This window comes from Heterodontus francisci, chromosome 22 (assembly GCF_036365525.1).
Source record: "Heterodontus francisci isolate sHetFra1 chromosome 22, sHetFra1.hap1, whole genome shotgun sequence".
Classification (NCBI taxonomy): domain Eukaryota; kingdom Metazoa; phylum Chordata; class Chondrichthyes; order Heterodontiformes; family Heterodontidae; genus Heterodontus; species Heterodontus francisci.
In genome coordinates this window covers 60,280,694-60,297,968 of record NC_090392.1, presented here as the reverse complement: position 1 = coordinate 60,297,968, position 17,275 = coordinate 60,280,694, and positions in this window count along the sequence as shown.

The window sequence follows — 17,275 nt, the reverse complement described above, 5'->3', positions numbered from 1 at the left end:
CAGACTGGAAGGTTGGATACTTGGTGACAGACGTTATCCTCTGAAGACATGGCTGATGACGCCCGTGAGAATCCCAAAGGGTCATGCTGAGGAACGCTTCAATGAGAACCATGCGGCCACAAGAGTCACAATCGAGTAAACGACTGACCTGCTCAAAATGAGATTCAGGTGTCTGGACCAATCAGGTGGAGCACTGTAGTACGCGCCAGCACGGGCATCCAGGATTATTGTCATTTGCTGCGCCTTGCGTAACCTGGCGATGGAAAGGAGAGATGCCATTGAGGAGGCTCAAGGTAACCATGAGGCATCATCAGATGAAGATGGAGTTTCTGATGAGGACAATGGGCAACACCCACATGGCATGGTAGAGGAAACAGAATGTCCTCTGGAATTAAGAGCAACAGAGACCCAGGATGCCCTAATAGTCAGGTGTTCCTCTTGAGAGGATTGCTCCATGCAAAGATTTCACATTGTGGCATGCAATGAGCCATTGTGGGATTGCGAGAAGGGAATGACACGCACATCCAAGGGAAGAGATGATCAGATTAAAAACAACATCACGTCACGATGAATCCAACTCAAGTCTGTGACATCTCATAGATAACCACTTCAGCAACGCAATGATGTCTGATGCTACCTCATGGATGACATATGCAAAGTTAAATGTTCAAATCACAAATTTATTTACAGTAATGTAATGTGCAATTGAAATAAATAATCAGAAGGTAACCCAGTGAACCAGGACTGATGTTACTGTGATTTCTTAGAATGTTTGCGGGTGCTCTTACGTGTGGACGATCCCTCGCCACCAGACTCACCGGGGGCAGGTGACTGATCGGGCTGCCGTCCTCCTCTTGATGACTTTGGCGGACGTCCTCTCCCTGCTTGTGGACATGCAAGCCGTGGAATATCAGGATGCTCATCAGAAATATTAGGTGCACCCTCTAACACCCTGGGAGTTTGCGGTTGACATGTCACTAGCGGAGGGAGCAAGGTGCTGCATGATGCATCAGGAGCACCCTGAGAGGAGCTCCCATGTGCTATCGGCTGCTGCCCCCATGCCCTCCTGAGACTTGACTTATCCTCAAAGCTGACCTCAGAGGGATGAGCAGCCTTGACCTGCCGCATGCACATCAGAGTTTGCACCCTGACGGCCTGGTCCAGGGAGGCTACACGCCCCCTGAGATCACGGATGGCTTCCAGTACTGGCCCCTCCACTGCAGCCACAATCTGTAAATGGAGGATGCCAGACGGAGAAATGCCTGAGAGTTTGAAGCAGACATGCCCTGGATGGAAGTTTCCAGGGTATGTGCTATGGCTCGCAGCGTCTCTGGCAACTCCGCCAGATGTTAATGCACCGCATGTTGAACCTGCAACATCTCCTGCCGAGTGGATGTTCTCAGAGGTGCATCATCAGCTTGCGGCTCTGCACTGGCCTGGCCTCACACGCACCTCCAAGTGTGTGAGGCATCGGCTGGTTCTGCCTCTGCTGGCTGGTCATGTGACTGTGCTGTGTTAACACCTGTAAGTGACATCGTTTCCGTGGAGACAGTAATCCCAACCATGGTGGAAATATCTACACTGGCGCTTGGTGAGGTGCGATGATGTGATAGCGCACCCTCTGAGGTGATCTCATCCTCAGAGGGGGACTGTTGAGACCCCGAGACCCCTCCTGACCACTGATGTGTTTCACCTGCAGGGAAAATTAGACTGATCAGTTTGATCAGCACCACAGATAGAAGCACATGTCCCTTACTGCAGTTTGCACACATTTGTGTGAATCAACTTTTATTAACACACTTAAGGGCATGAGATAATCACCACTTCAACTGCACCCCCCCACCCCCCCCCCCCCCTTACATCCTCCCAACACATTATGGGTCACTCACTCTGACGACCAGGGCTGCCAACCTCGCCATCTGCCATGGCCCATTATCCCCTGCCAGCATCGGCATCCTCCTCCATACTTGTCAGATATGCCTGATTGCCCTGGCCACCCTCGGGCATTGTGAGGCTTCTTCTATTTAAACAAGCACACCTTAGTTTAGACTTATGAGTTGGTCTCTTACACCTTCATCCATTGGGTTTATTGTTGCATTTCAGTGCGACTGCAATACAGTGCCCAATTTGAACATTATTGGATCACCATGCATCCCAGACCTGCCCATCCTGCGTCCCAATACAATGCAGCAGGCAAGGACTGTTCATTGATGGTTTACACCTTGCATCGTTAGGACAGACTGAGCTTTCCATGACACATTCACAGTGGGATTAACGAGGAGTAGCCCTTACCGGGGCAGAGGGAAACTGGTCATTGAGCCACTTGGGGCACTGGAGCCATGTCCTCCGTACCACACAGCGGCTGCTGATCTCCTCGGTGATCTCCAGCCAGGCCCTCTTGGTCATTTCTGTGGGCCTTCTTCGGCCATCAGCGTAGAATAATATGTCACGCCTCGCCTCCACCGCCTGGAGGAGAACCTGCAGAGATTCCTCGGAGAACCTGCAGAGATTCCTCGGAGAATCTGGTGGCTGTGGTGAATCTTCTCCCCTCCATCGCTCTAGATTTCTTCTGCAAATGTTCGCCCCTTTCCTGACCCTGGGCGCTGTCACTCTTCCTTCACTTCTTCACTTTCCAGTCAGTTGGTCACCTTGGTAGTTACACTGACAACTGACAACTCCTCCTCCGCTGTATTCCCCTGAGCATCTGCTCCATGGTACTGCTGTATGCGTTTTTAAAGAGCTGACATTGGCCATGCCCCCAAATCCACTGCTGTAGCCGGCCGCGCGTGCCCTGTCGGGAGCAGGATACGCCAAAGGGCTGCTAATTGGCAGCCCCGTGCATGATGTCTGTGGGCGAGCGGCGTGGAGCTGATTTGGTTTTCTCGGCCGCTTCCGATCCGGCTGCCCTGGAGTCGCCGGCAGCAGTAAAATTCCGGCCTCTGTTTCTATTTCTAAAGCCAGCAACTTGTATGCTTTAATAACTACCTTCTCAACCTGTCCTGCCACCTTTAAACAATTTGTGCACATATACCCCCAAGTCCTTCTGCTCCTGCTCCCACTTTGGAATTATATTATTTATTTTATATTTCTTCTCATTCTTCCTATCAAAATGTATTACTTCACACTTCTCTGCATTAAATTTCATCTGCCATTCCACTGGCCTGTCTATGTCCTCCTGAAGTCTATCACTATCCTCCTCACAGTACTTCCAAGTTTGTGTCATCTGGTAATTTTGAAATTGGGCCCTGCACACCCAAAGTCAAGGTCATTAATATAGATCAAGAAAAGCAGTAGTACTAATACCAATCCCTGGGGAATCCCACTGTATACCTTCCTCCAGTCTGAAAAACAACCATTCACCACAACTCTCTTTTCTGTCACTGAGCCGACTTTGTATCCATGCTGCTACTGTCCCTTTTATTTCATGGGCTTTAACTTTGCTGACCAGCCTGTTCATGTGGCACTTTATCATATGCCTTTTGGCAGTCCATTATTCCATATCAACCGCATTACCCTCATCAACTCTCTATATTACCTCTACAAAAAAAATCAAGTTAGTTAAACACGATTTGCCTTTCGCAAATCTGTGCTGGCTTTCCTTAATTAATCCACATTTATCCACGAGATTGCTAATTTTGTCTCAGATTATGGTTTCTAAAAACTTTCCCACCACTGAGGTTAAACGGACTGGCCTGAAGTTGTTAGGCGTATCCTTACATCCTTTTTGAACAAATGTGTAACATTTGCAATTATAGCCAGTGCCTCTGCAATTTCCATTTTTTTCTTCCCTCAATCTCCTTGGATGCATCTGATCTGGTCCTATTGACTTATCAACTTTAAGTACAGCCAGCCTTTCTAATACCTCCTCCCTTATCAATTTTTAACCCATCCAGTCATAGTCATAGAGATGCAGCACTGAAACAGGCCCTTCAGCCCACCGGGTCTGTGCCGACCAACAACCACCCATTTATACTAACCCTACAGTAATCCCATATTCCCTACCACCTACCTACACTGGGGGCAATTTACAATGGCCAATTTACCTAACAACCTGCAAGTCTTTGGCTGTGGGAGGAACCCGGCGAAAATCCACGCAGTCACAGGGAGAACTTGCAAACTCCACACAGGCAGTACCCAGAATCGAACCCAGGTCGCTGGAGCTGTGAGGCTGCAGTGCTAACCACAGTGCCACTGTGCCACCCAGTGAGGAAGAAAGCTGTAGACCGTGTCATGCTAGACCCCCTCATCTACCAAGAATGAGGCATAATAATTTTGCCATATCAACATTAAATTTCAAACTGCTGCTGAGTGAAGAAAGGACGTGTTTAAAAATAAATCACCAGGCCCTTGGCTGGAAAAGGATTTTCACATACTAACAGTCAGTGCTTGGAAGGACAAAGAGGCGATTCACTGCTCCAATTTAACCCACAATGGACTTTGAGCACCAGGTATTGTGTGTAAGAAGAGACATTCCAGGGTCAGCTAAGACCAGAGAATCTACAAACAGATGTGGTCAGACCAGTTAGTCACATGGCTAACCTCTTTCACTGTGACTTTGGCACCATTGACTTGACATTTAAAATTTCAGCTGCTGATCATTATTCTCATAGTCATTCAAGCATAGAAGGAGGCCATTCGGCCGATCAAGTTCATGCCAGCTCTCTGTAGACCAATCCAGTCAGTCCCGTTCCATCACTTTATCACCATACCCCTTCAAGTTTATTTTCCTCAAATGCCTATCGAATTTATTTTTGAAATCATTGATTGTATCCGCTTCCACCACCCTTGTAGGCAGTGAGTTCCAGGGCATTACCACTTGTTGCATTAAAAGATTCTTCCTCACATCTCCCTGTATCTCTTGCCCAAAACCTTAAATCTGTGTCCCCTAGTCCTTGTACCAGCTAATGGGAACAGCTTTTCTTTGCCTACCTTATCTAAACCTGTCATAATCTTGTACATCTCTATCAGATCTCCTCTCAACCTTCTTTTCTCAGTACTGTTACTGTATGTGTGTAGAGTCCTGACAGTGATTATTTTATATTTTTTATAATAATTAATTGATCAGGACCTTCCTGGTCTCTGCATCTCAGCTGCTCACTGAATAAACTTGCAGCAAGTATTTCAACCTGTAAAGCAGGAGTCCTCCGTTAGTGGCGTGGGGGTGGCGTAAAATTGAGCGGGAGGCCTACCCACCCTGCTCCCGCCTCCGGCTGACTGTACAGCGGTCGGGCGGAGTGGGGGGGGAATGGCCCACCCGCCGGGGCCAATCAAGGCCCTTAAGCGGCCACTTAAGGGCCCGCGCCTGTCTCCACGGGTATTTTACCCGTGGCATGCGGGCTTGCTGGGGATGTGAAAGGCCACCCAGTGATAGCTGCTGGCTTTTCCGTGCCCCGGGGAAGCATGGGAGTCCGGCACAGGGTGCCCAATTGAGGGCCGCCCCCCACCTCCGGGACCCAAGATGCCCCCTCCCCCCAAATGACCACTCCAGCCTCACCAGAGAAGGACCAATCTGCCTGGTGAGGCAAGCCCAACTTACCTTCACTCCTGGATCCATCTGCTCGGCTGGGCTGCAGTCCCAGGAGTGGCCACCGCTCCCGGTGGTGCTGCTGGGACGAAGAGCTGCCGGCCCGCTGATTGGCCGGCAGCTCACTGAGGCGGGACCTCCTCCCTCAAACGGGTGGAGGTCCCACCTCGGGACAATTACCCGGGATCCGTAAAATACGGGACAGATCCCGGGCTAGGCGGAGGCGAATTCCCATCTGCCTAAGGTAAAATCCAGCCCACCGATACAGTGTGGCACAACTCCATGGGTTTCTGTTTAACTCGTGACCAAATGATCACTGACTTCGTGGCTCCAATCTTCATCTTTTTAAACAACCTTTCAAGTCCAAGTAATACTGTGTGCCCCTGACCTGGACCCGCCCGGCCCGACCCGTCCCGAGCCCGAAAGCAGGACCCGGAAGAGCGACCCGACACATGTCGGGTCCCGACGGGATTGGGTCGGGTATCAGGACTTTATCTTCTGTCCCTTCATACTCTTTAGAACTCTGCCATTAAGTATATATTGCCTGTCCTTATCCCATCTGTCAAAATGCATCACCGCACACTTCTGTTTTAAATTCCATCTTCCACTTATCTGCACATTCTGCTAGCTTATCTATGTCCTGTTGCAGTTGATTAGTACCATCCTCACTGTTTGACACACCTCCGAGTTTGGTATTATCAGGAATTTTGGAATTTTACACTGTATTCAAATATCTAAGTCATTTATATATATCAAAAAAGCAGTGGTCCTAGCACTATCCTTGGGGAACATCATTGTCTACCATCCTCCAGTCTGCAACTTTTACCATGACTCACTGTTTTCTGCCCTTAGCCATTTTTTTTTGTCCAAGCTGACACTGATCCTCCGATTCCATTGTATTATTTTAACTCCAAGTCAATAGAGGTAACTTTCAGTTATAGCCAAATTACCCAGAGTTGATACATGGAGAAAATGTCTCAGTGTGTGAGTGCAATGAAATCATAAAGGCACTCTTTTAAATGCTACCCTTATTGCTCAGAGGAAACCTTTCACCACAGTTTTCTGATTAACAAGCTAAAACTGTTGAATTAAATCATAAAATAGGTCAGTTTGCTGTTAGTTAGCTTGCTCAACAAATTAATAAATGAATCAATTACAGACATTCATCACTAATTTATGCAGTGAATTCCAGAAATGCCCATGAGGATCGTGAAATTTTGTTGAGAGGTTTATACCATTTGCTTTGGGTACTGTAAAATCATAGAATCAGCTACAGATTGTAAGAAGAGAAGAGGCCATGAGGTAATTGGAAAAAAGGTAGTTACTGCTTTCCTGTGTTCAAGTCAATAAAAATTGATGTCTGAAAATATACATGACAGCCAAGTCAACAGTAATTTGGGAATGCATTCCATTTCATTTATACTGCTATCATATGGAACTTCCCGAACTTGGACATAAAAGTTCCATTTATTGCAATTACAAACAAAAAGCAAAATGTTAATGTTGACAAATTATTTTCATTTTTGTGCTTTTTTGATGAGGTTTATCAATCTGGAGAAACTTGATACTCTCCACTTTGTACATCTAATCATTACCAAATTATTTTCTATTTTGTGGAATTGCGTCCGTAGAAGAGATTGAGACTTTCTAAATGTAATTTATGATGCACTCTAGACACCCAGTAGAAAGAGGAGAAGGCTTTTGGGTTAAATTTTAATCTAGGTTTAAGATGTGAAAAGGCAATTTGTAGCCCATTTAGTTACCCTTCATTTTTTTAACCATGAATATTTACACACAAAGTAGTATCATGCCTTCAGTATATGAAATATACAATGAACTGAGGAATTATGAAATAAAGTCAACTGTTGAAATGAACCACAAGAAAATTGGCATATTTGTACCACAGATAAAAATTGAGTGGAGGTCAGGTGACCTCCAGTACTGTCAATATACACATCCATCTGTTGAGGATGAAACTTGTTAACCTTGTCTGAATTAGCTCTGGGGAGAACCCATTGAAATTGAAAGGAGTCCATTATATATTGATGACTCCTATCTACGGGAATGAACTAACAAAGGTTCTGTAAACAGATTGACTCCACAGTCCAAGCCAAGATGAATAATTGTGTAGTAGCACCATTATAACAGAATAGTCCCCATCCAGACACCAACAGACAGCAATGGCTCCATATCCTGGACCAGTGTGTGGTCACACCGGGGGAGAGGGCCCTTTGTCACCTGACAGAGACTCAAATGTGATGGATTTATACCTTAAAAGGTAGCCCTCTGGAGAGAGAGGGGAGATACATGAAGACCACAGAAAGCCAGAGGCTGTGAGATACAGTCCAGCTAAGCAGAAAAACCCTGCTGCATAACTACTTGAACAACCACTGCAATAGAGAAATTGTAAGGTAACTTTGAGACTCTCCATTTGTGAAAGTAAACCAGATTCACACCACCAATTTTGGGCTGAGTTTTAACACAGAAGACTACAACACTTCAGCAACTCCAAGACATGGAACATTCAGGCCTGCAGCACCATTATAAAATTTGCTCCTGAAAGAAACTCTGAAGGTTGTTTAAGCAACAGACTCTTGTACATTAATGTGGACTTTAATTGCATCATATTGATCTATTCTCGTGGGTGTGTGTGAATGCGTGTGTGGGTGACATGGTGACCATTTCGTGAATTATTTAAAAATAGTTATTTTTTTTAACCTACAAGAAAACCTGTAGTTTGTCTCTTTATTTGACCCTAAAAATGCTCAGGGATAACACACCATTTTTAACAAAACACTACAGCCAGGATTTTGTGTGGACCCCGTGAGGCAGGGTTGGAGGCGGGGAGCATGGAGTAGCACAACAGGTGGTGGGGGTGGGTGGAGGGACCATCACCCAGTAATCTTCCCACGGGGTGGGATAGGCTGACAATGGCCTTCCTACCAACAGACCAATTGAGGCCCTTAAGTGGCCTATTAACGGCCAATTAATGGCATCTTCCCACCGCTGCTGGGATCTTACCCAGGACACTTTGTAACATGAAACGCCCTTCTTGCAGGCTTGGAGAGGCAATTTGTGGCCCACGGAGGACATCCACGGGGAAACTGTTTACCCTGCAGGGTCCCCCTCCCCCTGGACTGTACGACCACCACCCAGCCTCTCGTCAGAGGGGCAACCCCATCTCACCTTCATCTGGTCTGGGGTACCAGGGCTGGACCTGGGTCCGAGGCCTCTGTAGTATCACAGTGGCTACCTCTCAGTGGTGCTGCCGATCAGAGGGCTGGCAGCTCATGAAGGCAGGATCCCGTCTTTTAGAGAGACGGGTTCCTGGATTGAAAAAGACCGAAGGATCACGTCGGTGGGGGGTGCAAAAAGGCTGAGGCGGGGTTCCCCCTGCCTTCTCGGCCTGGCAACCCCCCTGCCTTCTCGGCCTGGTGCCAGGAGCCCCAGCTCCAGCACAAAATCCAGCCCTATCTGTGGTCAGTGGAAGGTGAAAAATGAAAGCCACCCCACTACTTACTACCTGTCCGTAATAGTAGGTACAAGATTGTTGTTTTGATTTTGCCTTTGAATTATAATTATGATTTATATATTGATAATAGTGTATTATCTGAATTTCAAATAACCTATAGTCCAGCTTCAAAATGTTTCTTCAGCTGGGTACAAATTAGCTTTGTTGAAATAGTGTAATGTCTATATAAGTGTAGTAAATATCATTTGCACAGAGCTCAAGAAATATTAATATTCTTAGATGTCGTGTAAAGATGGATATGAGAATAATGTTCTTAGAATGTTTTAAGTGCTGAAGTTAAGAGTGATATTCAGTAGCTCTTTAGTGATGAAAGAGAATACTAGAGAAAAAAATACTGGAGAATAAAATACTGGCAGCTTATTACTTAAATGAGTGCACTAGTTTTATGAGTCAGTCAGTCAGCTATATAAATCATTAATATTTTTGTAGACAAATATTAATAAAGGTGATGAAACTTCATGCTCAGTTGATGGTGAAACATTAAATGCAATATGCATTTGGGCTGAATTCCCAAAAATGGCTGCTTTTATATGTATCAAGATCCTCTAAAATTTTTATTGGAAATATGAATTTTATTTATGGCCTGAATGTTGACAGTTCATTAGGAAGAACATTTTGTTTTTTATGTATTTGAATTGCCTCACTAGTTGACCTCCATAAATCAGGCAACAGGTTCCACCTCTTAACAGCTTTCCAAAAAAAACTGGGTGTCAAATCCTAATGCTATCTTTCTCCTTCTACCCCTTTTTGTTTTATTCACTGATCTTCCAATTTCCAGTTCTGATAAACAGTCTACATCCCAAACCTCAAACCATCTTTTCTCTGCACAGCTTCTGATGAACATTGTGTAAAATCAGTATTTTGAACAAATTTCTTTTGTGTGTCTCTCTCTCTTTGCTTTCTAAACCCTTCGGAGAATGTGATTATAGCCTAAGATGTAGGCTTAGGCGAAGGTGGCCATATTAAACAATAAGTTCAGTAAGCTCTAGCTCCTGTATCATGAGGTAGATCTGCCAGTCACTTAAGACATTGCTGATCAGGAAATGGAAGTATTAATTTAGTCCATATTGCCTTGCTGAGCTGCATCATTACCTCCAGAATGCTCTCTGTAGACGTTGGCCTTACTTACATTGTTAAAATTGCTCAGAATATGGCATAATCCTATGTGTTGTGTGATAAATTGTTTTTTGTTTTAGTCAACTGTGTCCAGTACCCAATATATGAATATGATACTTCAAAATAGGGTCAAGGATTAACCTGCAGAAGTTCAGGCTTAGAGGCTGCTGATCTTACATTATACTCCTTATCACGTACATACAAGAAACTCAGGCCAGAATATTTTGCCCCCACTAAACAGCGGGCTGGTGGTGGGATTGGGGGGGCATAAAATGGAGTGGGAGGCTCGGGGGGCCCTTCCCGACCTACTCCCTTCTCTGCTGCCATTTTATGCGGGGGTGGCGGTTGTGAGAAACAGCCCGCCCATCCCAGGCCAATCAAGGCCCATAAGTGACTGTTAACTGGCCACTTAAGGGCCTCCATCCATCGCCATGGGGTTTTACCATTGGCAGGCGGGTGGCCCAGGACTGAGAAAAAATGCTTGTAAAAAGAAGACAGCCTTCTGACGGCCGGTTTGGGGGGGTGGGCCCTCCTGATCGGGCACTGTGTGCCTGATGAAAAGCTGCCCCCAATGCCCCAACCACCCCAGCGCCCAACACGCCCCCGCCTCCCGCCAATCAACCCCTCTTGCCTCACTGGGGCCCGACTGATCACCCTCGGCTAGGCCCCAAAAACTTATCTCTTCTCCATCCTCTCCGTCAGCTTGATCTTGAAGCTGGACTGTAGTCCCAGCAGTGGCCACTGCTCCTGGTGGCGCTGCTTGGACTAAGAACTGCCAGCCTGCTAATTGGCCAGCTGCTCCATGAGGTGCGATTTCCTGCCTCAATGAGGTGTAAGTCCTGCCTAAGACCAATTAAGGGCCAGTGGAGGTGGGATTGCCACCGACTTTTCGGTAGGTGGACAGCTCCCGTCCGACAAGCGTAAAATTCCGGCCCCAGCCTCACAACAGCAGTAAGTGCCAGAAAATTGGTATTGTATCTTAGTCAGTTTTAATGATATGGAGTGCTCATATCAAGGTATCGATGTGTTAACCTTTTCATTTGGAAACACTTTTGAGATTAATTGAGGAACACCAAAAGCTGCAACTGCGAGTTTATTTATTTTTTTAATTCGAACATTTGCATTTCTGAATATCACTAGAATAAATAAACTGTCTCCCTCATTAGTCAAATAATTTTTAAATCATTGATATTTTACACTTCCTGGTAATTATTTTCAACTAAGCTTATGTGAAATATACCAAAATGAATTCAGAGATCACTACGTCCATGTAAGGTACTTTAACAGCCCTTAAGCAGAGTTATCAGTGATGTGGTAATGCCAGGCTGTCTGTCTGATTCTGAACAGCCACCAGCAGTCAGAAAACCAGAATGAACTGGAATACTCAGAGCAACACTCTACTTAAAGAAAGGCAACTTAACAATTCAAATATTATTTTGGAGAATTGACACACCCTAACTACTGACTGCAAGTGTCTGCTAATTTAAATGGTGGGCACTAATTTATTCTATACTATTCTTTTGTTAGCATTAGATTTTTAGAAGTATTAAAACAGATGTTAGGAAGGGGCGGCGCAGTGGTTAGCACCGCAGCCTCACAGCTCCAGGGACCCGGGTTCGATTCCGGGTACTGCCTGTGTGGAGTTTGCAAGTTCTCCCTGTTACCGCATGGGTTTTCGTCGGGTGCTCCGGTTTCCTCCCACAGCCAAAGACTTGCAGGTGATAGGTAAATTGGCCATTGTAAATTGCCCCTAATGTAGGCAGGTCGTAGGGAATATGGGATCACTGTAGGGTTAGTATAAATGGGTGGTTGTTGGTCAGCACAGACTCGGTGGGCCGAAGGGTCTGTTTCAGTGCTGTATCTCTAAATAAATAAATAAAAAATATTTGTGTTAGCAAGGAGTGGTCGAGCAGCAGGTGGCAGATCAGACAGAGTGAGTGATATTATGCCTCTTTAAAATCCATAGGAGACACTGGGTTGCCCTTGTGTCATCAAACAATAAAATCTAACAGAAGTGCCTAACTAATAGAAACCCAAATCATAAAAATCAAAGAAAACTTAGAGTTAAATAATCATGTGGCTTATGTTGACTGTACATTGAGGTGTACAACAACCCAGGTGTTTCCTTTTAACAATTGTTTTTGTCCTTCCAGCTTTGGAAAGGGGGTGGGCGGGTGTTGGTTGAATAGAGTACTATTTTTTACCCATGGTGTGCACATTTTGACTCGATCTATGCATTTTTAAACCTAATTTCTTTACTGGGTTTCATCCTCATTACCTTTTTCAAAACGGTTCAAAAGGATTGACTCATGTTATCATCTTTTTGTTTTTCTGTTCATATTTTTTTGTTGTGCAGTGAGTGCCAATATGGAGGAGGTAGGAGAGGGGAAATCCCGGATCCCCAGCACTGACAGAATGCTGTAACAAATGTACGCTTACATTGCAAAGAGAATTCTGTAATTATAAGCACAGCCACCAGGGCACGCTGAAATAAAATGAAGAGGTTCTGCTGGAACTGACGGTCGCGCATAATCCCCCCACCAATCTGTTCCAGCCAAGTAAACGTGTGGACCTGATGTAATATGTTCATATTCTGAATGCTACGGGGGGGGGGGGGGGGGGGGGAACTTGATTGCTAATCTGATATGACCTGTTTCACGCTTATGGTGGATATTTGTTATTTTGGAAGAGTTTTTTTATTGGATTAATTTGTCTCTTAGTTCTCCGATGAGGAGGATGGGTGCCCCTCCTCTCCCTTTTCTGAAACTTCATCGGACAGCTCACTGGAGAAAGATTTAGCATTACCCATACAACTTCCTGACCCGGACTCTCAGCACAATCCAGCACCTAACATTCAATTTTAACGAGGCAGCGAGGAGTGGTGGATGGAGATTGTTCTCTCCAAACAGGAACAGAAATAAATCTGGTAAATGCAAAAGCAAGTTAGCTGGAGTTAATCAGAAATTGATGTGAAGTAGATCCTCTTGTACTGATGAGGTCAGCGCTGCTTCCCACTCCCATCAGGCCAGCAGTACTCACCACTTAAAGAAATAAAAATGATGGGAATCAGTGATAAAAGCTGATATTGAATCAGCTCAGCATTATCTTTGGAACTTTAATTGTTGAGGATCTGACCCTATATAGATTAATTATGTAATTGCACCTTCCAATATTTCGTAAGAAAATAAGGCATTGGTTTGTCCTATTTCTTGCAAATTATTATTTTAATATATCTAATATATATATATAATATAATACGCGATTAACCTTTATTGTTGCTCATTGACATATCCTATAAATTCCTTCCATCTCATTATAACGCTAGAAGTTGGCGACCAGGTATCTTGTTTAACAGTTAAATTAAAAACAATGGCTAGTAAGATTTTTTTTAAAACGTCAACTTACCGAACAGAATAATGAGCAATGAAACAGAGTAAAGAAGCGTGTTCCACGAACTCATGGTCAGGGAGAGTCAGACAGAAGGTACAGCTGGAATTTAAAACCTTATACGGAATCTACTTGTAGCTGTTTTCTGGGAACTCTACTCCGCCTGTCGATACACAGTCCACAGACTGAGGCTCACTGAACAATGTCGGTTAAAGCAGTCGTCTGGGTAACAATACAATGGCTCCCTGTGGTGTATTAAAGCCAGTCTCCAACAGGTTTCCATTTACCGATATTTGATTCCTTTGTGTTATTGGTCTCCGAGTCACTGCTGTTTCACTTGGGATTTCAGCACCATAGACAGCGCCAGGCGACGCACATTCAGAGGAACAATAGGCACCCAAATTCTCATTACATGATGAGCCCTGACACGGCGCAGAAATCGCTGCAATAAACCAATTCATCGAATGCCATAAAATGTCCAATTTATTTATTCATTGCATCTTCAGATATTGGTCAGGTGAGAACAAAAAATGTCTTTCGTTTTGCAAAAGTATCGATGTGATCTGCAACTGATCACCACTAGTATTTCTTGAATTTCAAGGGTAGTTAGTGTTGCTCGGCCGAGTACCTAGTGGTTCCTGTTTGTTTTGTGCCTTCTGAATGTCTCGCTTTCTCTATTAGTATTCCCACGCTTACTCCACCTTCCTTCTGAAATGGGCAACAATACAAACACGCATGCGTTGGCAGCCTGTATTGTGGCCAATTAAAGTCGGTGACTATGTCATGTGTCTGAACTGGTTGTTGCAACCTCGTTTGCTGGCAAATGAAATAAGCACCAACTTTAGCAATTATATATGTGTGAAATGGAAGAACATGTCAATCTCAGCATCTTTAAGCCAGATACTTTTTTTTTTGAAGTATGTGAATTAGAAGTTTAAATAATAGTGGTGGATTATCTGTACAACTTTCGACCTAAATTACGTCCTTTCAGTTAGTCCTGGTGTATTTATCAATAATGCCCATTCCTCTCCATGAAAATGTAGCATTTGTGTGTAATGATCCACCCAACCTATCTCAGAGTTAGTGGAGCTCTCCAAGGATATAGACAAGAAAAACAATGTCAAGTATGGTATCGGATGTTTGTTAATGGGAATCACTGCTCTTCCTGTCAGAAACCAAATGCCTGCCTTATTCATGCTGGCATCTGCTTAGAAAATGGGAATGACGTTGCAGTGGCTGTAATCAGATGTCCAATAGGAATGACATTGGCAGACACACCCACTTTTTTTTTTACTATGTCCTGGAACCATTCTTTGATTTAGATAAAGTGGATAGGAAGGACCTATTTCCATTAGCAGATAGGTCTATAAGCAGGAGGGGAGGGGAGGGGAGGGGAGGGGGAGGGGGAGGGGCACAGATTTAAAGTAATTTGCAGAAGGAGTAGAGGGGATTTGAGTATTTTTTTCACCCAGAAGGTGGTGGGGGTCTGGGACTCACTGCCTGAAAGGGTGGTAGAGACAGAAACCCTCATTGCATTCAACAAAGCACATAGATATTCACTTGAGGTGTGGTAATCTACAGGGCTACAGGCCAAAAGCTGGTAGGTGGGATTAGGTCAGATAGCTCTTTTTGGCCGGCAAGGTCACAACAGCCTGAACGGTTTCTTTCTGTGCCATAAATCATTCCATGTTTCTAATTTTACCTTTATTGTTAAAGAGATTTAAGTAAATACTGATATCTGGATGTTCTGAATATAATTACCACTCTCGTTGAATTTACCTTTGATTGGATGTTGCCAAGTGCTGGGTTGTTTTCAAAATTTTTTGTTTTTAAAAAAAAAAATCAGAAATGGGGTATTAATGCAATAAGTTATACAGTATCATTATTCATCACATTATCATTCAAATCTATGGTGGTCACTTCTTACTTGCATATCAAACTAACTTTGTAAAAGGTCATGCCGTGAGAGACACCTACACAGTTATCTCAGCAGCTAAACCTACATTGCCACAGTGCCTAGGGAATCAGGGATATTAATGTAACATTTTGTATGCTTTTGGTATTTAGGCTTGCCCTTCAACAGATCTTCAGTAAGGTATTTAAAACATGTTCCATTGAGCTCTGCAATTCTACTTCCAATATTCTCTTGACATCCATCGTATCATTCCAGCAAGCACAGATAATGGTTCTACATTTTACAGCTGTGACTCTTGGCAAAGTTGTTAACATGGGAGGACATTAGTAAGGACAAGATAATATAGTATTATGTGATGGGAAGTACCTCTGTGAAAGCTTCAAATAAGATGAAGGCTAACCTGTCATAATTTGCTTTTACTTTTAGTGAAATGTGGCTATAATTATGCTGAATTAAATGCTTATACTTTTTAAAGCATTTTTGTCAAATTTTCTTTTTTTCCCCAGTTAATTGATTGTGTCGATTCCTATTCAAGGCCAAAATCAATAGATTTTTGGACTCCAATGGAATCAAGGAATATGAGAATCAGGCGGGAAAGTGGAGTTGAGGTTGAAGATCAGCCTTGATCATAACGAATGGCAGAACAGGCTCGAGGGGGCTGTGTGGCCTACTCCAACTCCTATTTCTTATCTTCTGACACAGTCACTGCCAAAGTCTTGCCTAAGTGTGCATATTTCATGAATAAGACTAAGCAGTGAATGTTTACAGGCTGTTGAACAGTGGGTGCATATCAGTCGAGCCCTACACTGTCCTCACCTCCCTTCTCCATCTGTGCACTTTCCAGTAGTCAGTACTTAAACTGGAAACCCTGACTAATTTCCCATTCCATAGTGCAGGGACACTGAGGCTCATTGTAACACCTCTACTGCCATTCTGGATGAAAGCAGCTAACTTGGGCTGGGGCTGATAAGTGGCAAGTAACATTTGGGCCACACAAGTGCCAGGCAATGACCATCTCCAACAAGAGAGTATCTAACCATCTCCCCTTGACATTCAATGGCATTACCATCGCTGAATCCCCCACTATCAACATCCTAGGGGCGACCATTGATCAGAAACTGAACTGGAGTAGCCATGTGGCTGTGGCTACGAGCAGGTCAGAGGCTAGGAATCCTGCGGCGACTAACTCACCTCCTGACTCCCCAAAGCCTGTCCACCATCTACAAGGCACAAGTCAGGAGTGTGATGGAATACTCTCCACTTGCCTGGATGGGTGCAGCTCCAACAACACTCAAAAAGCTCGACACCATCCAGGACAAAGCAGCCCGCATGATTGGCACCCCATCTACAAACATTCACTCCCTCCATCACCGATGCACAGTGGCAGCAGTGTGTACCATCTACAAGATGCACTGTAGCAACGCACCAAGGCTCCTTGGACAGCACCTTTCAAACCCACGACCTCTACCAACTAAAAGGACGAGGGCAGCAAATGCATGGGAACACCACCACCTGCAAGTTCCTTTCCAAGTCACTCACCATCCTGACTTGGAACTATATCGCTGTTCCTTCACTGTCACCGGGTCAAAATCCTGGAACTCCCTTCCTCACATCACTGTGGGTGTACCTACCCCACATGGACTGCAGCGGCTCAAGAAGGCAGCTCACCACCACCTTCTCAAGGCAATTAGGGATGGGCAATAAATGCTGGCCTGGCCAGTGATGCCTACATCCCATGAATGAATAAAAAAAAACTTAACACAGAATTGAACCTGAAGTGCGTGGCTCAGTTAAATTTTGG